This window comes from Acomys russatus, chromosome 22, assembly GCF_903995435.1.
Source record: "Acomys russatus chromosome 22, mAcoRus1.1, whole genome shotgun sequence".
NCBI lineage: Eukaryota > Metazoa > Chordata > Mammalia > Rodentia > Muridae > Acomys > Acomys russatus.
Genome location: NC_067158.1, coordinates 42,429,028 through 42,454,369, shown reverse-complemented (window position 1 = coordinate 42,454,369; position 25,342 = coordinate 42,429,028). Strand labels below are relative to the sequence as shown.

Genomic DNA, 25,342 nt, shown 5'->3' with positions numbered 1-25,342 from the left:
TCTGCTCTGCAGGAGCCCAGCTGCCTCCTACTCTCACTTGGGCTCTAGCTATCTCTCCTTGCTTTTCACACCCTGTCCCCCTAACCCCATCCTTCTCCATACAACAGTCAAAAAGAATTTTAGTACAAAAAAATTTAAAAAACCAAAAAACTTCATCTCAACATTACCAAGCATCTTTCAATGGCTTCCTCATTATTCTTGGAGAAAGATTCAGATCCTTTGGCCCAGGCCTACAATTCTCCACATTAGGTCACCTAGCAACTGCAAATATTCTTATTCTCTCAATACCGGAACTTCCATTGGTATTGCCTACCCTTCCCTGATGCCAGGTTGCATCTCCTTGTTTTCAGTCCTTGAAGCCAACGTTTGACGCTATCTTGGAGCGTGTCCAGAATTGCCTTTGTCTGCTCAGCTGGCACATAACATGTCCCAGGTATAAGTGTGGCCTAGCACATTTCCCAAAACCTCACGACACAAAACAATTATTTGTTTCACTCATGAGGGTATAGGGAGTGCACACAGAGCTTGGGACTGGGACTTAGTCCAAGGCATTCACCAGACGATCTGGTGCTGGGGCAGGAACAGTTGGAGTGCTCCAGATGCATTCTCTGTCTCTGTGTGGTTACAACAGGGTTGCTGGACTTCTTCAATCCATCTGCTTAGGGCTTTCTAAGCAAATATCTTGAGGGAGGACCAGAAAAAGTACAGTCTCACCCACTAAAAGTGATTAAGTGTCCTGCTCTAGTTAAAACTCTGACCTGAGGGCCAGGCGTGGTGGCACACACCTTTACTCCCAGCACTCGGGAGGCAGACGTAGGTGGATCTCTGTGTGTTTGAGGCCAGCTTGATCTACATAAGTGAATCCAGGACAGCCTAGGCTACACAGAGAAACCCTATCTCAAAAAACCAAGCAAACCAAAACAAAAAACCCTCTGACCTGCGTCATCTTCTTCATGAAGGAGTGTCATTGTCACATAACAGAAGGAGGGCAGAGTACAGAACACCCTGGAACGGTGCTTTTGACAAGGCGATGTGCTGAGAGCCTCCTGGATGCTTTGAGTGCCACTATCCTGTCAGACTTCTTCCCACCCCAGGGCAAGGACAAATCCTGGTGTTCAATAGCATCTGTTGACTCACTCAAGGCCAATGGTGTCAAGATGTCATCATCTATGTCTTACAAAACTGAGCCAAGGCTCTATAATTGACCTTTCCTCCCTCCACCCCACCCCTGTTAATATTCTCTACCCTGTCCCCTCAATGGCTTGCTGCTACTTTCAGGTCATATGTACACACATGATTTTGGGTATCTACATAAAATCTGGATTGCACAAATGAGGAAAAGCATGTGTTTGCCCTTCTGAGACTGGCTTAACTTGCTGACTATAATGATGCCCAGTTGCAACCCTATGCATGCACAGTGACACAGTTCCATTCCTCTCTATGGCTGAAAAAAAAAAATCCCACTGTGTATGCATACACAGCACACTTCATTTATACATTCCTCTGTTGCTGGGCACATTGGTGGGTTCCATAACTTAGGTGTTGTGATTAGGGCTGTAGGAAATCTTGACATGTAAGTGGTAAGTAGCCTTGGAGTCTTTCAGGTAAATCCCCAGGAGTGGTACAACTGGATTAGGTGGAATTCTATTTTTGTTTTTTGAAGAACTCCATGCTTATCTCCCCACAGTGGCTGGATAGTTTGTATTCCCATCGGTGATTAAAATAATTTTCTTTTTGTCTGCATCCCCATCAGCATTTGTTGTTGCTTTCTTAATGATTGCCATTCTGGCTAAGCAAAAAGAGAAATACCAGAGGTATCACTATACCCAACCTCAAGTTAAACTACAGAGTAAATAAGAAACAGTGTGACACTGGCACAAAACCAGCCTTGCAGATCAATGGAATAGAATAAGAGGACCCAGTTTTAAAATCAACTGCAGTTACCTGGTTCTGACAAATGGCGTTTCTGTAAGCTGCTTCCTCATCTTGGCCAACATATCTTGAAGCATCTCAGAGGAAGACTGTCGCCTCTTGCTGACCTGTTGTACATCCAACACTATAGCTGGGCACAGCACTTCCTCTTAGGGTCCAAAGACGTGGATTCTAAGCAGAACAGTAGAATTTGGGTCTTGGAAAAGTAACACTGAAACAACAAACTTTTAGCACATTGAATATGGTAAAGCAGCAAGATATGGTGGTGGGGAGTCTCTCCCAAACACAGCTTGCATTTTTTTTACAACTTCACTGACTATAACTTTACCAAGGATGATAATTCCACAGCGTCCACCTCTCCATTCCAGCGAAGCCATAACTTGGTCAGTGTGATGGATTGAGGTGGAATGGGCCCATAAAGCTTGTATGTTTGAATGCTTAGTCATTAGGAGGTGGCACTACTTGAGAAGGATTAGGAGGTGTGGCCTTGTTGGGGTGGGTGTGGCCTTGTTGGAGGAAGTATGTCACTGGGGTGGGCTTTGATGCTTCAGAAGCCCAAGCCAGGCCTAGTATCTCTACCTGGTGGGTGCCATCTCAGCCTCCTCTCCAGAACCATGTCTGCCTGTGTGCCAGCATGCTTCTTGCAGTGATGAAATGAACTAAACCTCTGAAACTGTAAGATAGTTCCAACTCAAGTTTTCCTTTATAAGAGTTGCCACACTCGTGATATTTTTTTCTTAGCAATAGAACATTGACTAAGACAGTTAATATGTGCACTGTGTTAATGAGAAATTCCAGTTTATGACATAAGGCAAGAAAGATGAGTTTTCAATAAGTCTACTGTGAATGACTAAGGCTCATGTTGTAGAATGTTCCCATGCTGGGTATGGTTCCAAACTGAATAACTGAGTGGTTGAAAGATGCCATCAAAGATCAAGGAAAGGAAAATAGAGGCACATGTAGTGATGGCCCTGAACAGACAGAGCTATTCATAAAGTATTTAAGACTTCATGATTCCTGTATATGATATCTTTAAGCAGAGGCTGGAAGTGGTAGTGCACTTCTGACCCCGGTGGTCCATACAGTCAAGATCTCATGACTGTAAGAGCCAGAAGACCAGGGCATCTGCTTTGAGGTTATGTCTCAATATGGTGACCTAAATAAGACCTGAGCAATGACAACACTCCATGACATGCCAGTGTGGATGCCAAAAATGTCACAAGCCCTTATCCCTTGTTGGGAACTCACAAGCAATGTGTTTGTTTGTTTTGTTTTGTCTTTTGAGGTAGTGTTTCTCTGTGTAGCCTTAGCTTTCCTTGAAGTCACTCTGTAAACCAGACTGGTCTTGAACTCAGAGATCTGCTTCTGCCTCCAGAATGCTGGAATTTAAAGTGTGTGCCACCACCATGTCCTGCTAAAAACCTACAAACAATTTGATGGCGGCTGAGAGAGGAGGAGAATCGGTCTTCTCCTCGAGCCAGTTCCCTGATAGGTTGATGAGTCCAATTGGTCAGCCCTCAACATGGGTACACACAAACAACATTAAATGGAGTCAACTGGTTGTGTGTATGTGTGTGCATGCATGTGAGCATGTGTGTGCATGCTTGAAAGAAAGAGAATTAAAGAGATTATAAAGTATTCTAGTAACAAAAGCAAAAGCAGTGCCAATAAATATTGAGTGTCAGCTAACATGACCCCATGTTGAAATGAGTTTGAAAAACTGTACAACCTCTGGGGGAAGGACTAACTGACAGCAGGGTTGCTCGATGTGTGAGTCTTCACAATAGAATTCTGTTCAGTTCCTGAATGTTTGAAATTTTCCACACTAAGAAAAGAAGTGGGGGGTGGGGGGAAGAGGAAGAAACTTAATGGGAGTGATCTAAGGACTCACTGCTGGGTGGAAATGACTTAAGAAAATGCCAACTTTGGGTTGCTTTGGGACAGAATTATCTCCACTAAGTTACCTAATCTTATTAAAGGCAAAATTGGGGAGTTACAGATGTCATCAATTAATTTTTTTTAATAAGAAAATTTACGAATGTGAGTTGCCCCTGAGCTCTTGTGGTGGAGGTGAGCTCCCAAATTAGGCTAATTAAACCCAGCAAAGGGACGGCTTTGCCAACCAGCCGGGCCTTTCTGCCACCTCTTGGCTAGAAAGACTAACAAGAGTGTCTTAATGAATGCCTGGGAGCCTGCCCTCCCCAAAGCCATCACCTTCCCAGGCTGGGACATTTTTCTCCAGTGAGAATCCTCCCTCACCAGCTTCCTGCCTCTGGAAAGAGTATGGATGGAGTCTCTCTCTCTCTCTCTCTCTCTCTCTCTCTCTCTCTCTCTCTCTCTCTCTCTCTCTCTCTCTCTCAGAGCCAATGAACACTTCTGTTTGAATCATCCAGCAAGTGTAACAGCAATGGAGCCAGACGTATATGAATTAAGTTTCCCCTCAAATCCCATAGAAATCCAATAAATAAATTAAGTACATGTGGATTTAAAAATTAAAGGCCAAGAAAGCTGGAGGCAAAGTGCATTTGACATTTGAAATAATAGAAAGCTGAGGGGAGGCATGTGGAAGATGTGTGCTCGCCTGGCACCATAGAGTCCTTGTTCACCCTGGCTTCCAGAGTCTGCTGGTGTGGTATATAATGAAATTGCAGGGGAATTCAATAAAAACTGTCAGGGCACCAGGTGTGAGCTGAGTGTCATCTTTTAGAAGACAATATCAGCAGGTTCCAGCTCAGCCCTGAACCTACAAGGGCTGTGATTTCCAGGCTCCTCTGCCCCTTCCGAGTATCCTTTACCTTGAGAAAGATTTCTCATAGCAGAGAATTGAGTCTGAGAAAGGGTTAGTGTCCCCTCCCTGAGCCCCAGCAACCTGTTGCAAAAACATGAAAGAAAAAAAAAAAAGTTCACATTTTAGCCAGGTATATTAGTTCCTTTTCTATTGCTGTGAAGAGACATCATGACCAGGGCAATGTATAGAAGACAGAGTTTATTGGAGGCTTGCTTACAATTTCAGAGGCTTAGAGTCCATGGCCACCGTGGCAGGGAGCATGGAGGTTGGCAGGCAAGGCACTCAAGCAGTAGCCGAGTATGAGAGAGAGAAGGGGAAGGAGGGAGGGAGGGAGGGAGGGAGAGTGGGTGCAGTGGCACGGGCTTTTGAAACCTCAACGCCACTCCTCCTCCAACAAAGCCAGACTTCTCAGTCTTTTCCAAACAGTTACATCAAGTGGGGACCAGGTAGTGTGGCCCGTTCTCATTCAAACCACCACAGCCAGGAATTTAGCCTGAGCAACAAATTCTGTAATGTGGCCAAAACCGGTCACACAAGTATATTCATACGCCAGTGGGATGGCTCAGGAAGTAAAGATGCGCAGTCTGAGGGCTTAAGTTTCATCTCTGGGAACCGCATGGTGGAGAGAGAACCAAGTTCTGAACTCCACATGCACACCGTAGCCTCTCTCTCTCTCTCTCTCTCTCTCTCTCTCTCTCTCTCTCTCTCACACACACACACACACACACACACACACTTAATTAATTAAATGTAATTAACAATTTAAACTAAAATGTAAAGAAAGGATGTTTATTACAGTGCCATTTAAGACAGCAAACTATCCAAAGCAGCCACGCATTCACGGGTAGCCCGCTTAAATAATTGTCTCAGAGGCTGCTTAACATAGCAACTACCACAGAGCTGAGTTTGGGGGTTGAACTGTAGCTCACTGAGAGTGTGGCCGCTTGGTATGTGCAGGCTCTGGGTTAGACCCTCAGCACTAGGAGAGAAAAAACGAGTAAGTGGAAATGTTATAAAGTAGACGTGGGGATTCCGCCACTGGCTGCTGTCAGCGTCTTGGTCGCATGTCATGTGGATCTCCTTCTGCTCCCACTTCTTCAGCCTTAAGATGGACATCTTATCAGGACCTGCTGCCCAAGCCAGAGGACAGAGTGAAATGACAGGAAGAAAGCCTTACTTAGTGCTTTATAGGCTGAAAAAAATATCAATTACATAACACATACATGCATATCCACACACACGCCAGTGTAACCACCACAGAACATATTGTTCAAGGGATAGTTAATGTCACTTCAAAAAATGTTGCTGTATTCGTCAGGGTTCCCTAGTGTCACAGAACTTACAGAATGAATCTATATGTATAAAAGGAATTTATTGGAATGACTTACAGGCTATAGTTCAACTAATCCCAACAATGGTTAGCAGTGAATGCAAAGTCCAAGAACCTAGTAGTTGCTCAGTCCCACAGGCTGAATGTCTCAGCTGGTCCTTACGTAGGCTTATAGCAGAAAGCATGGTCCATATTAAAAGTGTGTCTTCCAGCCTCAAGCTCTAGATTAAAGGCACGTTGTCTTCCTGCCTCAAGATCTGGATCACACGTGTGCCCTCCTTTTCTGGATTGTAGTTCATTCTAGATACAGTCAAGGTAACAACCAGCAATAGCCATCACAGTGCCCAACATCTTACTAAGTCGAAGAAATGGAGGATACCGTTAATTGAATATCAATTGTAACTCAAGTTACAGAGATGAACGCCCTATATAGTTATCCAACCCAAGACTGTTGCTTTTAAACCCTATCTGTACCAGCCAGAGCCTTTACCCCAACCCAGCCCCATGAGCAGTTGAGTGGGTCTTTGCCAGTACCGCTCTCAAAAGACACTCACAGCCCCTCCTCATCCCAATGCAGATACCGTCGTGAGGACTCCCGCTTTGTGTCAGTGGTAGCTCCTGTGCAATCCAATTTAACCACAGCACAGATCACATAGTGTGCATAGGCTAGATTATCATTAGCATTTCCTCCATAAGGATAGATATTTACACTTGTTTCAATTTTAATTTATTATGTTATAGCCAGAATGTATTATGAATTATTTTTCTTCCCTTTGTGAAACCTAAAATAAATCAACACAACTTTGAAATGAGGTGTTAGGAGCTAAGGAAATGGAGTTCACACCACTAGTGTGAGGGCTTGAATGCTGAATGCTGCCCATCCCACAATAACCCCTTAGAATGAACGAAGGATGCAAAAGCTACCTCATGATCAAAAAGACAGTACCATAGAGTCCCCAAACCTAGCCTGGAACACATTTCCCAGGCTCACAAATGGTTTGATATGGCTACAGAGTGACCTCTAGCCTGTATAATATGCTTCATGCTCACATCTTCCTGGCCTAGCCCATACAAACCTCCATTGAAGCCTCTTGACCACCACTGGGTTGATGCCAATTAACTTACGAGATTTGGCTGTCAACTGCTAAAGGATACAGAGTCACAATGTAGAAAGAACCTGGGATCCAGATGTACTGCTCTGAGGAGAGCTAAATGTTGTTCAAGACTACATACAGGCAGACAAAAACCTACTATTTAATGTTTCTCTTAATATTCATATTATCTTTTTTTTAAGATTTATTTATTATTATTTATATATACAGTGCTCTGCCTGCATATACATCTGCAGGCCAGAGGAGGGCATCAGATGACATTATAGATGGTTGTGAGCCACCATGTGGTTGCTGGGAATTGAACTCATGACCTTTGGAAGAGCAGTCAGAGCACTTAACCATTGAGCCATCTCTCCATCCCCAATATTCACATTATCTTAACTAGTACTCCAACAGAAGGGATTGTAGTTCCACTGGTTGAATTTTTGCCTCCTATGGGTGAAACCATATCTCTAGCCTCCCTGACAAGATTAACCAATGTAGGTCCAAGGTAGATGATTGCGGCATGATTCACTAAGGTCATTTCTGCTGGGAACTGGTCAGAGAGATCGGGGGACCATTTGCAAAGAGACAAGAAGTCCTCTCTTATGAGGATGTCCCAGAGGGTCTAGGGTACATTTGGGTGTCTGGGAGCTCTGGCTCACTCTCCCAGATGACCATCCCATTCCACCCTTAGGAGCCTCAACTAACTTGAGGCTTGGGCCAAGCATGGTCCCCACCACTCCTTGCAAAATGCTTGCTTGGTCCTGTCCCAGATTGGGAAGGAGAGGAGGCACAGACAAGACAATGCATAAGGGACAGAAAAGACAAAAGCCTTCCTGAGGCCAGGGCCAGACCCTACCCAGGGATCCCTTTCTGGTGAAGCAGAGCTCCTCTGCACCAGAATATTCTATCTGGAGGAGGTCAAGAAAGTATCAAAACCAGCCTCAATGTGACCCTTCCCTGCAAACACGGGGGTCTGGTACAACCTTGGCTCTCAGACCGGCAGATTCCGTGAAGGATGTGCTGAAAAAAGAAATACTAGCTCACATGCTTTGCATCTTGAAATATATACATTGGTAACACTAATCAGTGGTCTCTTTCATGTTGAGCTGTTTGGGTACAAAGCATTCATTCTAGCCCTCTCTGTATTTTAGAGAGCAGTCAGCCTGCCTGATTAGCACACAGCATTCTTGTGGAATTGAATCTAATTAGCCTAGATATACAGACAGAAAGATGGAGCTTGGGAGACCAGGATGGTCTCCACAGTGCAGCTTTCTTGTTGTATGGGTTCTTCCCCCTGCTAGAACAATAGTGTTTTTGAAATACAGCAACATGCACTCTGACCCCTGTAACATGACTGTGCTATTGTTTGAGTGTTGCTAGGGCTCTGGACTTCAAAAACCTACATTCTGGGGGATGGAGCCATGGCTCCGTGGTTAAGAGCACTTACTGATCTTACAGAAGACCCAGCTTTGGTTCCCAGCACCCACATGGTGGCACACAGCCATCCTTGACTCCAGTTCCAGGGGATCTGATGCCCTCTCCTGAGTTCCATGGACACCAGTCACACACATAGTATGCAGATATACCTATGGTCCAAACAGTCATAAAGTAAAATAAAAAATAAATAACTCTTAAATAACAGCAACAACAACTGCTATATTCTGCTTTGCTAACCTGAGGCTGGACATACAAGTCACTACCCCATACTCTCAACATCTGCAATAGAAGATGATAATGATGCCAAATTTGCTACAGCTCAGTGGTGCAGTCCATGCAAAGCACTGCAGTGTTTAGTGGTGCAGTATGTGTAAGGCCCTGCGTTCTACCCTCAGCACTACGAAAAAAAAAAAAAGCTTAAAATAAATGTCTGTGTAAATAGTTTGGTCAGTAAAATGCTTGCCTTGCAAGCCTGAAAACCCCAGTCTCCAGACCCACGTAAAAAAGCTGGGCATGGCGAGGCACGACTGCAATTCTACCAATTACAGAGGTAAATAGACCAGCTCAGGGGGCAGCCATACTAACCTAGTTAGAGAGCTTTGGGTCCATGAAGAGACCCTCCCCCCACATCAAGCATGGAGGAAGGACATCTGAGGTTGACTTGTGGCACACACGTGTGTGCATGCACACACACAAACACATACATACACACACTTCAAAAATAAAAATATGGACTGAGAGTCACATGCTTTTAGCACCAAGACTCAGGAGGCAAAAGCAGGCAGATGTTTGTGAGACTGAGGCCCAGGTGAGTCTCCACAGTCAGTTCCTCGCCAGCCAAGCCTATGTGATGAGACCGTGTCTCTAAATAAACGAGATGCTTCCTTTGCTGACCTCACTGGTGTGCTGTCAGAGCTAGGGCCGTGATCTTTAAGGAAGCACTTTACAAACTGTGGAGTCCTCCTAGAATTCCTCTTTTTCCTAGCCTTACTTGAACACTATATCCTGGACTCTGTGAGTATCTCCTTCCATTATCTTCTTATGGATAAACCCCAAGGTTTATCTACTTTACACACGATGAGAACCGAGCTTGGACAGGCTCAAGAACAAGCCAAGACCACACGGCTGGGAAGCAACAGAGCCTGGAATGAAATCCAAGTCTGATCCAAAGCCCCCTGCCTTCTCCTTTCTTGCCCCTCCTTGTCCTTGGACTCTTCCTCTGCCCCTCCCCTTCCCATTCCCCCAGCAGAAGTGATGGGGCAGTGCAGACACACAGTATCTCTCTAATAGCCAAACCACCTGGCCTCTCATGCACTCAGAATCATGACTTTGCTCTAATCTGGCGTTTCTGGTGCCTCAGAAAGAGGTAGAAAGCCTTTTCTTGGTCTAGGGAGAACTTGTGTTGTTAAGCCCCAAATCCAGAAGTGTGATTACATTTATTTGTTCACAATTGCCTTGGGCATGGGCCACTGATGAAGCCTTTTGAGAAGGTGTGACTGGCAAGTTATCTCTACATGCGGATGAGCACTTAGATCCCTGGAGCTGTGGCAGCCATTCTGTGACAATGAGGAGAAATGTTCTGATACAAAGTGAACAAGTTGAGGCAGGCAAGGATATGGAAAACAGCAACCCAGGACACCACTTGGCTTAAGCTACACACACACACACACACACACACACACACACACACACATTATCTTTTTCTGGGGCTGTACTCAACAACCTGAAAATTGAGCATGCACCAGCATGGAGGAGCTATGCAATCTGAGGGCTTCTGTGCCATCAGAGCTGCCAATCAGTCAAGATACTTGGGGTGAGCCAGGTATGGAGGCTCACATCTTTAATCCCAGCATTCAACAGACAGACAGACAGAGGCAGGCAAATTGCTGTGAGCGACCAGGCCAACCTGGTCTACATATCAAGTTCCAGGCTAGCATAAAACCCTATCTCAAACAAAGAAGCAAACAAACAAAATGTCCCTAAAAATAAATAACTGGGTCCAAGCAGCCTGCAGCAGTCAGCTAAGCATTTCTCACATGGTTCATAAGAAGGACACAGCTTCATCATTTTGATATAGCTCAAACAACAGCAGCAGATTGAATCAGAGGTGGGGCCGGAGGTGGGATACATGTGTGGGCCTGCGCACATGCAAAGTGAAGGGGCCATCGGTATTGGAGGCAATGTGTACTGCCAGTACCAGGCTTGCTGGTCACAGCAGCTGGGCTTCACAGATTCCCCTCCTGTCCTGCCACTGACAAATTGCACCAATCTGCAAAACGGGCAACTCTGCAATTGCCTGTATGAATTTAGTCTTTTCAAATTAAGCCAACTTCACTTCGAGTACAGCATATGGAATTTTCCGGGGTGTTTATAAACACGGATACACTCAAACCCTCGTCCACCCCGCTTAAACTGAACCAGAAATAGTACCAAGAGCAAAGCCATCTGGATTCAAGAGATGATCTGCCACCAGGGCCACATGGCTCTTAGAGGTGGGAAGGACGTCTGTAAGTAGATGTGGCTGAGGCCAAGACTGTGCTCTGGGGGACTTGGGCTGTGTTCCCACACAAATGTCTTTTTTTTTTTTTTTTTTGTAAGCATATTCTCATTTTATTCTCACAAAATATCAAGTAGATCATTTCCAATAGCATTTTATGAATTATGAAATAATAATCAAGAAAAACTAAAATGATACATATGGCTAGAACCAAAATGATGCCTTCTGATCATCAATCAAATGTTCTTTATTAAATACTATATAGCATCAGAGAAAGAGAATATGAAAAAGAAAATACTCTTTCAGTTCTAAAAACATGAAAATGAATTTTTTTAATTTCACTTAAAGACATTTGACTTTTTAAATGTTTTCTTTTCTCTGTTGTGCTATATCTTTTTTATAATTTTATTAATTTATTCATATTACATCTCGATTGTTAGCTCTTCCCCTGTTTCCTCCCATTCATCCCTCCCTCCCATTTCTCTCCTTCTCCCCTCCCCTATGTCTGTGACTGAGGGAGACCTCCTCCCCCTATATATGCTCTTAGAGTATCGAGTCTCTTCTTGGTAACTTGCTATCCTTCCTCTGAGTGCCACCAGGTCTCCCCATCCAGGGGACATGGTCAGAAAAGGGGCAGCAGAGTTCGTGTGAGAGTCAGATCTCACTCTCCACTCAACGGTGGAGAATATCCTGTTTGTCGGCTAGGTCTTGGTAGGGGTTCGAAGCTTTCTGCCTATATTCTCCTTGGCTGGTGCCTTAGTTTGAGGAGGACCCCAGAATCCAGATCTGCCTGTCATGAAGTTCTTCTTGTAGGTTTCCAGGACCCTGTGGGTCCTACTATTTCCCCTTTCTTCCATGCTACTCTTGCCTAAAGTCTCAATCGGATGTCCTCTCCTCTGACCCACTTTCTTGGTAAGTAAAGTTTTTCATGGTACATATCTCTTGGACTAGTGTTTTGATATAAGTGAGTATATACCATTTGTCTCTTTTTGCTTCTGGGTGAACTCATTCATTATGATAATTTCTAGATCAATCCATTTGTCCACAAATTTTGGGAATTCCTCATTTTTAATAGCTGAGTAGTATTCCATTGTGTAAATATACGACAGTTTCTTAGTCCATTCTTCTACTGAGGGGCACTTAGGCTGTTTCCGTGTTCTGGCTATTATGTATAAAGCAGCTATGAACATGGTTGAGCATATGTCCCTGTTGTGTGGTAGTACATTTTCTGGGTATATTCCAAGGAGTGGGATAGCTGGGTCTTGAGGAAGCCTTATTCCCATTTTTCTGAGAAAGTGCCAGATAGCTTTCCAAAGTGGTTGTACTAGTTTGCATTCCCACCAGCAATGAAGGAGTGTTCCTCTCTCTTCACATCCTCACCAACATGTGGTGTCATTTGAGTTTTTGATCTTAGCCATTCTGATGGGTGTAAGATGGAATCCCGGTGTCGTTTTGATTTGCATTTCTCTGATGACTAACGAGGACGAGCATTTCTTTAAGTGTTTCTCGGCCATTTGATATTCCTCTGTTGAGAATTCTCTGTTAAGTTCCAAGCCCCATTTCGCAATTGGGTTGTTTGGTTTTGTGGTGTTTAATTTCTTGAGTTCTTTATATATTTTGGATATTAGACCTTTGTCAGATGTAGGGTTGGTGAAGATCTTTTCCCAGTCTGTAGGCTGTCGCTTTGTTCTCTTGACAGTGTCTCCTGCCTTACAGAAGCTTCTCAGCCTCATGAGGTCCCATTTATTAATTGTTGACATTAAGGCCTGGGCTGTTGGTGTACTGTTCAGGAAGTTGTTCCCTGTGCCTATGTGTCCCAGGCTCTTCCCCACTTTTTCAAAAATATGGAACGCTTCACGAATTTGCGTGTCATCCTTGCGCAGGGGCCATGCTATTCTTCTCTGTATCGTTCCAATTTTAGTATATGTGCTGCCGAAGCGAGCACTACAAATGTCTTAAGTTAGGCTCATTTTGTGTTTCTGGGGGAAAAAAAAAACTTGAGAAACTTGGGCCTGAAAAGAGGGCTCAGTGGTTAAGAGCACTGGCTGCTCTTAGAGAGCATCCTGGTTCAGTTCACAGCACCCCCATGGCAGCTCACAACCACCTGTGGCGGGGGGGGGGTGTTGTAAGGGCTGAAGTTAACGGTTTTAAGTTTAAATGACTGTGCTTAAGAGATCTAGAAAACAAAAATGCCTATAACCCGTACACTTCACCTTCCCAAGTAGAGACAACTTCCTGAAAAGCTGAGGGCTATTCATGTGAGATAACAAACCACGTGTTTTCACTCCTATGAGCAAGGCTGGTTGCGCCAACTGCACAGGATGTGCTTGATCACACATATGAGAGAGACGCGTGGACAGGAAAAACATCAGGATATATGCTTGGCCCCGATTGAACAAAAGCAGGAAGCGCGTAACCTTGTGGGTTTACCTTTGTGAGCATCTAACATAATTCATAGCCATTCTCTGGGAATCAATGATATAGCCAGTGGCCACCATCCCGGCCAGTATTTAATAAAGCTTGCCTTAAATTTGGCTCAAAAATTGTGCTGGTGGTCTTAGTCTCTCCCAGTGGGTTAACAGGATCTGATGACCTCTTGTGGCTGCTGGAGGCATTACACACATACATACACTCAGTCACTCATACACATAAGATAAATAAGTCTTCCCCCCCCCCCCCAATAATCAACTCAGAAAACTCACAGCAAGGTCCTGAAACTTAAGGGAAAAAGTGAGTAATTTAAATAAAAATCCAAACTTTTGGAAATAAGTGGAACTATGAGCTCACCATGCTTTTACCTGGCAAGGTGGCTAATGACTTTCTTTTCTTAGTCATTTCTTCTGTAATGGGCACCTAGAAACTGATTTTGCTAAAAAGCACCAACCCATCACTTGGGACCACAAGATAAGTAAAGTCAGGATAAAGCCTGACATCTCCACCTCCATTTTACCTCTGTCTGTCTTTTTTGAGTCCCATATTTGCCTCAAGGGGCTTCTACCCAGAAATTAGTCACCTTTCTTGTCCCCTCCAAGGCTGAAAGTACATGAACAAGAGCACTGAGACATCTGACTCCCGGCTTTTTACCATGTCCCAGTTGCCCTAAACCTATACTCTCATCTTATGGACCAAGATCAGCAGAAGTTGGAAGGGCAGACCACCCTGAGATGAGGGCGATTACCCATGATGGCAAGACTGGGGAATAGGAGCCACCATATTCTAAGAACAGTGTGTCCCCATAAGTAGTAAGGACCACTTTTCAGAATCAGAACTGAGACCATGATGAACCCAACCAGGACCACTTATTTATGCATACTCCTTGCCCCTTGTCACAAATCTCCCTGTGTGGTCCCAACACCCTAATGATGCTTGCATGGGTCACTGGACCTTTTATCTGTTCCTCCCAGCATGTGCACTGACTCTGTCCACTCTCTCTGCCTTTCCCCATTTCTCAGCTCTCTAGCAGGCATACGGGGTTACATATCTGAGCCTAACTGTCAGGCTGCCAGAGCGAGCACCTCTGCTATAAAACTCCTCCTTATCCCATCCCTACTCCTTACCCCTCAGACCACCTATCAACACCAATGCATTCTCAGTCCTGTCCTTGGCCTTACGTATAGTTTCACCATCCTTATCCAATCTTTAAGAAGATAGAGGAAGACACTAGATATGGCAACCCAAAGCCAACTTGACCAAAGGCCAGTGAGTAAGAACTGGGGACCACATTTGTTTTGCAGGCTTAGTGAGAACAGCAGGGCACTACAGTGTTCAGGGCTAAGAACACACACAGTCCCTCCAGCTCAAGAGTCTCTTAATATTCCAGATTGAGCCTTGAACCTATTTTTCAGTTGGTAGAATTGGGTAGGATGACTAATTAAATTAATTGGCTGTCCCATGTTTTGATGGCCTGAGAGACCACAGGTGCCTCAAAGATGAGAAAGGGAGATCTGATTCTTGGTGTTTGCTAGCTGTAGATCTCAGTGTTGTTCTTTGTTCTAAACACTGACAGTGTCCTGCCTTCCAGACCCTAGGCTCTGGGAGACAAATATATTAAGGGTTGAGCGGATTCTAAAGGAGCAGCAGGCCAGCAGAGGACAGAAGTCAGAGAACATGGGTTACAGTAAATCGCTTCTTCCCTAAGTTACAGTAAATCTCTTCCTCTAATTGGCTTTAGGTGTAAGGCAGTGCTGGGCAGGAGTGAAGGCTGCAGGCTAGTGGACTGACATGGATTCAAATGCTGGTGCTGCTCCTGCTTGCCTTGAAAAAGATGCTTCACCCTCCTTAAATCAGTGCACATGTTTGCTGAAAGTCACTGATGACTCACTCCATCTTCCAAAGGCACTGAGGGCCAAGCTTGATGACCTGAGTTCAGTTTCCGGGACCCACATGGTGGAAGAAGAGAAACAACTTCCACATTCTCTCCTTCCACATAGTATCCTCTGACCTCCATAAGCAACACACACACACACACACACACACACACACACACACACATTAATTTAATGTCTGCCACATTAATAAGGAACCCTTTTAAATGCCGCTTGCTCACAGTGACATGTAACAATTGGTTGCTGTTTTACAATGCTTTCCCAGCCCTGTCCCTCAGGCTTTTCTTCTTTGCCCCTTTTCATCTTTCTCTCCCCATCCCTACCCTTTCCTCTCCTTCTTCCCATTTACTCCTTTCCTCCCTCTCTTGCATCCCCCTCGACACCATCTCTCTGTTCATGACATTGATTGTTTTAAATGTTGAGATTTCCAAATACCCTCAGGCAACACAAGCAATCCCTCTGAGGGATGGGCAAGACTAACAGTGGAAAGTGCTGGTGCTTATTAAAACCATGCCCGCGTTGCCTTGACTCGAAAGTGATGAATTGTTTGTGTTACTTCTTTGAAGGACAGAAAATTACTAAGAAATAAATCCTTAATTATTTGGTCTCATTTGCATGGAATATCTTGGTTGACAGTCCTGCTCTAGGGTTCCCAAAATTCTTCTGGGCCTTGAACATTCCAAAGTCAAAAATAAAACAAAAGAACAAGAGCTAAAAAAAAATTCTTAGATTTTTTAATCCCAGGACAGATGCTGGCTCCCTTGTTGGCCAAAAGCAAATTGCCTCCCCGCCTCACTTTCCCCAACAGCAATGCAGAAATCAATTATTTCCTTGCCTCACTCGAGGGCTGAGAGACTTAATTAAGCTTTTGGAAGATGGTCGTTAGTTAACCTAATTCTCTTTGTAAACTAACAATCCTTTGCTCTTCTAATCACATCTTCCAAGCTTTTCATACATTAGTCCCCCTTTTTCAAAGTCACAATGTAGATAGTTCTTCCTTTTTCTTTTTTTCTTTTTTCTTTTTTTTTTTTAACTGATACTCTCCTGTACAGTTTTTTTTTTCCCCCATGACACCTGGCTTTGTTTCCCATAAACCCACGCAGGGTAGGGACATGCTGAAAATATCACTTCAAGGATGACCAAGCCCTCAGTATGGCTGGAGAGATATCTCCTTCTCTTTGTCCTTGACAATGGAAATGGCCTTGAGCCCTCTGTCACCTGGCAGCCTTAAGGAGAATTGTGAATTAGGTCAAACTGCCTATTTTTCAGTGGCATGGGCAATAAGAGTCCTTTAGCCGGTTCTTCCACCCTTGACTTGGGTGCTGTGTAGACGAGCCACCTTGAAGACCTAGCTTCTTCCTCTAGGAAGATAGGAGAATCTTCCTGAGCTCACCATGGGGCAAAGTGAAGCCAAACAAGCTTCCTCTTCATGATTGTTTGCAGGAAGGTGTGTGTCCAATTTCCACAGCTAGGTTATAATAAACCCCTTGAGACCAGCAATGGCGTTATGCATACTCAGTCTTTCTAAGTGGGGATTTCTCAAGAGAGTTAAACTATGAAAGATTTGTGAGTGACTTCTTGCTCCCAACAATGAAATAAAACTATTTTTTTTTCCCATTTCTTTACATTTTCAATGTAAAGAAAACAAGTTAATTCCTTACCTACCTAGTCACGTTAGGCTTTTTTTGGTCAGAATCCTGTCCTGCAGCCTGGCAAGAAGATCTCTCCATGAACCTGAAGCTCATCCCTTTGGCTGGCCAGGTTGGCTAATGAGCTCCAGGCATCCTCTTGTTCGCCTCCTCTCCAGTAATGCAGTTACAGATATAGGGCACACCACATTGGGGATCCAAACGCAGGTCTTTATCCTTGTGAATGGTGAGTCCCCAGTGAGTGTGATCACTATGCCATCTCCACAGGTCCCCATCATGTTTAGTTCATGTCCCATTTCCTTTGAGTCTTTCCTTTCAGACAGCTGCCACCGAGAATGCAAACGGAGTCGGCTACATTGCTCCGTAGAGTTAAACCACGTGTCTGCCCAAAGCACTTGACCTTAAATTCCAGAGCTGTAGTCTTTAGCCTCAACTGCACCAATTACCAGTTGGGTGACCAGGACCCAGTTGTTTTATCCACTGTTACAGACAGGTTTTTCCTGTTCCTTTGGACAGTAGTGGAAACCATGGTCTCTGGCCCATCCCCGCCCCCCATTCGAAGGCCACAGGATTTTAATACAAATCACAGTACTTTGGGAACTTCCTTGCAAACGTAAATGCTATTCATATTAATCCTCTTTACATTATTAACTGGAAATGCTCAAGGCATTTCTCCTCAAAGGGCATCTGCATCAGAGGAGAAAACTCTGAACAGATTTCTAGTTGTGAAATACCAGGAACTTGCCTGCTAAGCCCTTGCTTTCTGCTCCCTGTCCCTTGGCCCTAGTAGTCGCATGTCAATAGTTGCAGCAAGAACCATCTCATGGGAACCAGAGAACAGGGCGTGTGTGAATCTGTAATGACAGCAGGCTCCAGGATCAGGAGGAATATGCAAACATGAGCTGGTTATGTCAATGAGATTCAAATCAATTCACAGACGGGCAAGGAATGACAAGAGAGCAGGAGGCAGACGCAGGGCAGAGGTGCCACTCCACACCAGACAGAGGGTGTCTCTGGCGACACAAATGAATGTCAACCGATCCAACTGGATTATTTCCTCCAGAGGGAAGAATTAGACAGAACCAAAGGAAAACGAAATATAGAAAGAAACTCTTCCTTAGGGGGCAACAGGGAATTCCTTTGTCATTTGCTCTCCAGGGGGCCATGATTTGAAGGGCACTTGTTACCACAGAGTTTTTGGTGTGGTATTACAGAAAGACAACAGTTCAAAAGCTGATAGAGGGGACATGAGGACCTGGATTTGGATTCCCCACACCTAGATGAAAATCAAGGCACAGAAGCACATGCCTGCAGACTCAACTCTGGCAGAGGTGTAAACGGCGAGTGAGCTCCAGGTTCAGTGAGAGACTGACTCAGAAAATAAGGTGAAGTCGGAGAGATGGTTCAGTGGGTAAGAATACCAGCTGCACAAGCGTGAGGACTGAGTTCAAATCTTTGTCACTCATGTACAAAGCACATAACACAAACACACACACACACACACACATACACAAGAAAATAAAAATAAAATGTAAGGTGAAAAATAATCCAGGAAGACATTTTATATAGATTTTCACACATACACACACATACACTCACACACGTGCACACACTCATGCACACACTCACTTATACACTCACACACGTGCACACACACACACACACAGCATGCAATAGCTCAAACTCTTTGCTGCCTAGATACTCCTTCCATCAGGTATCCTTGCTCTGTACTCTTCAGTCCCACCTTCCACAGAGCCCTAGGGCATGTACACAAATCCATGACAGAAGTGGCCTTTTCTTAATACCCTGTTGTTCCTCAGTCCCAATATCTCTGTTCTTCAGATTGCTGCCAACATTCTGAGCCCAGGCCCTTAGGCAGTTTCTGAAAACAACACGTACTTGCACTCTAACGCTCTTCTGAGACGTCACCAGCATCACCCTAAACACTCTGTCCGTGGTAGTCAAGGATCTTTCTAGTCTGTTCCTTCAATCCATCCACTTCTACTGTCACCTAAGTTCCAAAGCCAAGTCTACATTTTTCACATAGTTGTCACAGCTACATCTGCACTTCTGTGTATCGGTTTTTCTATTGTAAGCCACTTTCTGGTGCTATAACAAAATACCACAGGCTGGATGATTTATAAATCAGAAGTTTATTTGGCTCACAGTTCTGGAGACTGGGAAACCCAGAAAATAGCCCCAACGTTAGGTAGAGGCCTTCGTATTGTATCTCATCCCAGCATTTCTATTGCCCTAACTTGTCTCCTCTGCCTCGTGGGCATCAAAGGGTCTTTCTCAAACACCTATCCTGAGGAACTACTTCTGGTAAGTTCATCATGGGGTGGGATTTGCATGTTTAGTTTTTGTTTTTGTTTTTGTTTTGTTTTGTTTTTGTCTTCCTTTCCAACCAAAACATAAGCTCCAAGAGGGCAGAGAGATTGTCTGTCTTGTTCCCAATGCCTGTAGTGTGTGACAGCCCCAGATGAGAAGGGTTTAAAAACAAAAACAAAAACAAAACAAACAAAACCCGACTGTGGGAAAGATGGATGGGGAAGGAAACAGGACTGCCGGAATGACTAGTAAACATTTTAACGCTGGCAACCAGCATCCCACAGAGAGATCTGTGTCTTGAAATACAGGAGCCCCTGCGAAGAGGCAGCAGTTGACTGAAATGTGCTGTGGCATGGAAAGGACTCCTCCGGGGGCCCTTGCCTGGAAAAGAGGCTCTGCAGAGCTGGGCTAGGAAGACAGGGGCAGAAACGGAGCTTGTCTGATTGTCACCTGGGCAGGCCGGATCCGGATGTGTGTGTGGGTAGAGTAGAGAAGCCGCCCATTCAAGACACAAGACACAACCCATGCGCCTACGAAAGCCAATTTGCATGCATCACCATGACCTTGCCCTTAAAGCAGCGTCCATCATCTTCCCTTTCATCAGGGTTGTGGGGCGAGGGAGGGAATGCTTTTCAAGACCAGACATGAATCTTGCAGTAACCGAGCTTTACTCTGGCCCCGGTGTGTGGGTTTTAACCCTTCCTGATACTCAGAAAATAGAGTGCAATATTGACGCGGTGCTTTATGCAGATTCCATGCTGGGCTGGGGGAGATAAACAAACGAAGGAGAATGAGAAGCTATCAAGAGCCACTTCTCCTGAAAAGAGGCCACGCACAGTGCTGTCTGTCCATTGAACTGCCTTCTCTCCTCCTTCATGCGTCCTTCTTTCCTTCCTGGCTCCTCTTCTCTCTCCTCTCATCCTCCCTTCTTCCTTCTTTTTCCTCCTTCCTTTCTTCTTCTTTTTCTTGTCTCTCCTCGCCCATGCAGTTGCAGGATCGGTGAGGATTCTAAGAGTTAAAAGAGATAGCAAAGTCTGGGTGGGTGGGCACTCACTATCATGTCCAAGTTCACACGTCCCAGAAGAAGAAATTCTGCAGGGACACTTTCTTAGCTTGTTTTCTATTGCTGTGATAAAGACCATGACCCAAAAGCAAGTTGTGGAGAAAAGAGTTTGCCTTGCTCACTCACATTATAGCCCATCATGGAGGGAAGAAGTCAGGGCAGGGACCTGGAGGCAGGAACCGAGACAGAGGGAGTGGAGGGATATTGCTTATTGGCTTGCTCTTGTGGCTGAGTCTGAACCACCCACAGTGGCCTGGGCCCTCCCACATCAGTCTTTAACCAAGAACACCATCCCCCATACTTGCTTACAGGCTGATCTGATGGAGACATTTTCTCAGTTGAGATTCCCACTTCCCAGATGGCTCTAGCTTGGGTCAAGTCATCAACAAACAAACAACAACAAAAACTAACCAACACAGACGTTCGAAGAGTGATAGAAGCAGAAATGGCTTAGTAAATTAAAAAAAAGAAAAATCATTCCAAGAACAGAAGTGGGCCAGAGCTGGAAGAAAAGTCAAAAAACCCATGGTCCTTTGCTGAGGGATTCAGATCTTTATAAGTTATTTACATAGCATGTGGGGTTTGTTGTTGTTTTTGCTCATGCAGTATCTGTTGTTTTTTTGTTTTGTTTTTTTTTTTGGTTTTTTTTTTGTTTTTGTTTTTGTTTTTTTTTGCTTTAGGATGAGATCTTATTCTTCCTCCAGACCAATTGGTTTCTTTTTTCTTTCTTTCTTTCTTCTTCTTCTTCTTCTTTTTTTTTTTTTTTTTTGTAATTCATTTATTTAATTACATATACAGTGTTCTGTATATGCCTGTACACCAGAAGAGGACACCAAATCTCATTATAGATGATTACGAGGCACCATGTGGTTGCTGGGAATTGAACTTAGGACCTCTGGAAGAGTAGACCATGCTCTTAACTGCTGAGCCATCTCTCCAGTCCCCCTCCCCCCCCATTGGTTTCTTTTATATTCTAATTTTGATGCCACTCTCTGCCCTAGTCCCCTGCCACAGAGTCAGCCCAACAGCAAGAGCCTAGTAAAGGAGACGTAATTGACACTGTGGCTGAAGACCGAGGAAGGAAGCTGTGTGACAGGCATTGTGCCTAGAACATCTCCACATACTATTTTTTTTAATAACTTATTTATTTTTATTGTATGTGCATTGGTGTTTTGCCTGCATGTATGTCTCTATGAGGGTGTCGGATCTTGGAGTTACAGACAGTTGTGAGCTGCCATGTAGGTGCTGAGAATTGAACCCGGGTCCTTTGGAAGAGCAGTCAGTGTTCTTAACCGCTGAGCCATCTCTCCAGCCCCTCCACATACTATTTTTATTCATCTGCCCCTGTAAGCCACATAGCAGTGCCTAGCCCCGCCACTACAGACTCAATGTGAGGCTCGGCAAGTCACTTGCTTAAGATCACACACCTACTGACCGGACATTTGTCAGGTCGTGCCTTGGAAAACCAGAACTCTCTCTCATGGGCTCCCACTCTCATGAAAAAGAAATTATAAGATAGACCCAGATGGAAGCTCAAGAACAATTTTATTAGCATGTGAGAGAAAACCATCAGTGCAGGAGAGCTGGGACTCTTGGCAGCTGCCCAGAAAGAGGAGGGTGGAGAAGCGAGAGAAAACCCTACTCTTTGTAAGCAGCCAGACACACAGCAGAAAGTGGAGACTGCATTCAGAAAAAACCCAGTGCTTGGGGGGGGGGGGGGGCAGGGCAGGGGAAACATAACTAGACTTTGCAAAAGGAGATAGAAAGAAGAAGAAATGAGAAACGATTATACTTTTCTGTGTAACGTAGGAACATAGGCAGGCTTAGCAGGGCTACACGGCTGCAACTTCACAAGTGACTTAAGGAATAATAATTATCCCTCCCATCTTTAGCGTGCCTTGAAGTGAACTGTCCCTTTCTGAGGAAGGCTGGTTTCTTAGTCAGCTAATTGACTATCCAAAGGAGGGATCAACAGTTTGCAATGTTTTCTCGTCTTCGTAGCAAATCAGAGTTTTATGTCTCCACGACGGCCAGAGGTAGATAGCGTTCTCTTAGCAGGAGAAGAAATAGTTGTCCCTCAATGAGACTCAACAGAGCCCTGATATCCACCCTCACCGGCTTCCACAGCTGCTATAGCATTACCCTCCTCAAAAGTGGAGACCCTCAAATCACTTAAAAGATGGGCTGAAATTGGGCGATAGCTCATTTCTACTGTGAAAATCATGAGATAGAGTCCCAACGCTGTCTACCAGAAGGGACCGATGTCTGCACTGGGGTTGCAGTCACACGCTCATCTACAGCCAGTCTCCAGGAAGGAATGCTCATTTAGAAGAGAGACAAGAGGCCAGAGGCCCCCTTCTGCTGTCTCTGGCCTCTGGGGAGGACAGAACCAAAGTTTTGTCTTGCTTCTGGATGAAGACAAGAATTAGAACTGTTTGCTTTCAGGCTCTCCGCCTCTAACACTGCCTGTCCAATCTCTATTCTCTGTGCTTATTAAAGCTCAAACTCCGATACCATTTACTTGTCCTGAATTTTTATGCAAACTGAGAAGTATTTTCTTACAAACATATGTAACGGTCTTTCACCTACTGATGTCATTTCCTATGGAAACAATTCAAGATGTATTTAAAGGCACAGAAGAAGACTAAGGTAGGCCATCATTTTTTTATGAAAAAGAAAAAGAAAATTAAGTCTCCTAACAGAAGCTGGTCAAATATACTCACTGTGATGTTGACAGTAAAAATGATCTTGTGCCTTTTAGTCTTTTACCATGGAAATGTGTTCATTATTAATTGTTAAGGAGAGAAAAACAGCCTGGTCTGGTGGTACATGCCTTTAATCTCAGCACTGGGGTGGCAGAGGCAGGAGGATCTTTGAGTTTGAGTCTACCCTGGTCTACATATTGAGTTTCAGGACATCTGAGGCTACAAAGAGAAATCTTGTCTCAGAAAAAAACAAAAAAGAAAAAGAGAAGGAGGAAGGGAGGGGAGGAGGGGAGAGGAGGAAAGGGGGAAGAGAAAAAGGAAATGAGGACCTAGACCCTCTGCTCAGATGTAGTGGATAGGAGGCACAGTCTTCTTGTGGGTCCCATAATATGGGGAGTAGGGACTACTTCTGACATGGACTCTGGTGCCCACTTGTGGATCACTTCTCCCTGGAGGGGCGGCCTTGCCAGGCCACAGAGGAAGAGGATACAGACAGTCCAGGTGAGACTTGATAGGCTAAGGTCAGATGATAGGGAAGGAAGTCGCGCCCTTTCTGAAGACTAAGGGAAGGGGGATGAGGGAAGGAGGGTAGGCCCAGGAGGTTACGAGGGAGGGGGCTACAATTGGGATGTAAAGTGAACAAATTAAAAATTAAAATTAAAAAAAAGGAAAGCCGAAAACAAAACCACATGCACACCATGAATGTAAAAGTCCACAAGGCTAGAAAATTTCAAGTATATCCTTTAATAGTAAGATCTGAGGTTTTCAATAGTCACTTTTAGAATGTTTAGGAAGTTTTTTTGTTTGTTTGTTTGTTTTAACATTTTGCTTAAGGGCCCAGAATTTGGAAACATTTTTTGGCAAGGGGATTCCAAAACAGGGTTACTCTGTGTAGCCCTGGCTGTCCTAGAACTCGCTCTGTAGAGCAGGCTGGCCTTGAACTCACAGAGATTCACCTGCCTCTGCCTCCTGAGTGTTGGGATCAAAGGTGTGTCCACCACCGCCCAGCATTTGTTTGTTTGTTTATATCAATCACTACTAGTTAGAAGAATAAAAAATCCTTGCCCGGAACTCACATTTTGGCTACTATTGTTTCTTTTTGTAATTACATTGTCAATCCTGATTAAAATATAAGAGTCTGCTCACAGCCCTTGCTACCCTTAATGAGCACATGAGCATAACACATCCTTCTGCCTGCGGCCTTTGCTCTCCTTCTCCCCTGTTTTACTGTGCAAGGTTTTTCCTTTGGACCCCTAAAATGTATGCTTTGTGAAAATTTGGAGAATTCAGACAAGACTGAAGCTGACTTTTCTCCTTTGACTCAAGCAAGCATTTGTGTATAAGCAAGCAGAGGAGGGGTGTGCAGATGCTCCTTGGGAAAACACTTTTAAGCTTTTTACAGTAGCCTTCTGTGCTCTGCTAACTAATGGGCTCCTTACAAATAATTACAGTTTATGGAGTTGATTTGGCAGAATGTCTTCCTGGCACCATTGTACTCTCTATTAGTTTTTGTGGCTTGTCAGCATTGACAGTGACACATTGCTTTCCTTGCAAATACTATGGTTACTCATTCAGAACTTCCTTGAGAATTTCCGTGGATTGTACTCTCACTTCTAATTTTCAAGTTGTATCATATTTTAGAGCTCAATTGTATTAGTTACTTTTCTGTTGCTGTGACAAAAAAAGAAAAAAAGAAAGAAAGAAAGAAAGAAAAAAAAAAAAAAAACCCACCAAGACCAAAGGCAATTTAGGAAAGAAAAGATTTATTTTGGCTCACAGCTCCAGAGGGACAAGATTCCATCACAGCAGGGAGACTTGGCAGGTATGGCAGCAGGAACAGGAAGCTGAGAGTTCACAGCTTCAAACACAAGCATAAAGCAGAGGCTTCAAGCTCTCAAGTCCTACCCTGCAACATACTTCCTCCAAAGTATGGGTGCCCCCAAAGGGCACCACCAACTGAGGACCAAGATTTCAAATACTGGAGCAGCCAGGAGTGGTGGCACACGCCTGTAATCCCAGCACTCAGAAGACAGAGGGAGGTAGATAGTTCACTGTGAGTTCGAGGTCAGCCTGGTCTTCAAAGCAAGTCCAGGACAGCCAAGGCTACATAGTGAAACCCTGAAAACAAAACGAAACAAACAAACAAAAAAATCCTGGAGACTGTGGGGACCTTTTCTCATGTGAACCA

General features: G+C 44.4%; 1 non-coding gene across 1 annotated transcript; it reads right to left on the bottom strand.

Annotated features, from left to right (window-relative positions):
* Positions 1 to 12,919: 12,919 nt before the first annotated feature.
* Positions 12,920 to 13,026, bottom strand: LOC127206064 (U6 spliceosomal RNA). The gene has a single exon (XR_007832752.1). It is a non-coding gene; the product is annotated as a U6 spliceosomal RNA (small nuclear RNA).
* Between the last annotated feature and the right edge of the window lie 12,316 nt (positions 13,027 to 25,342).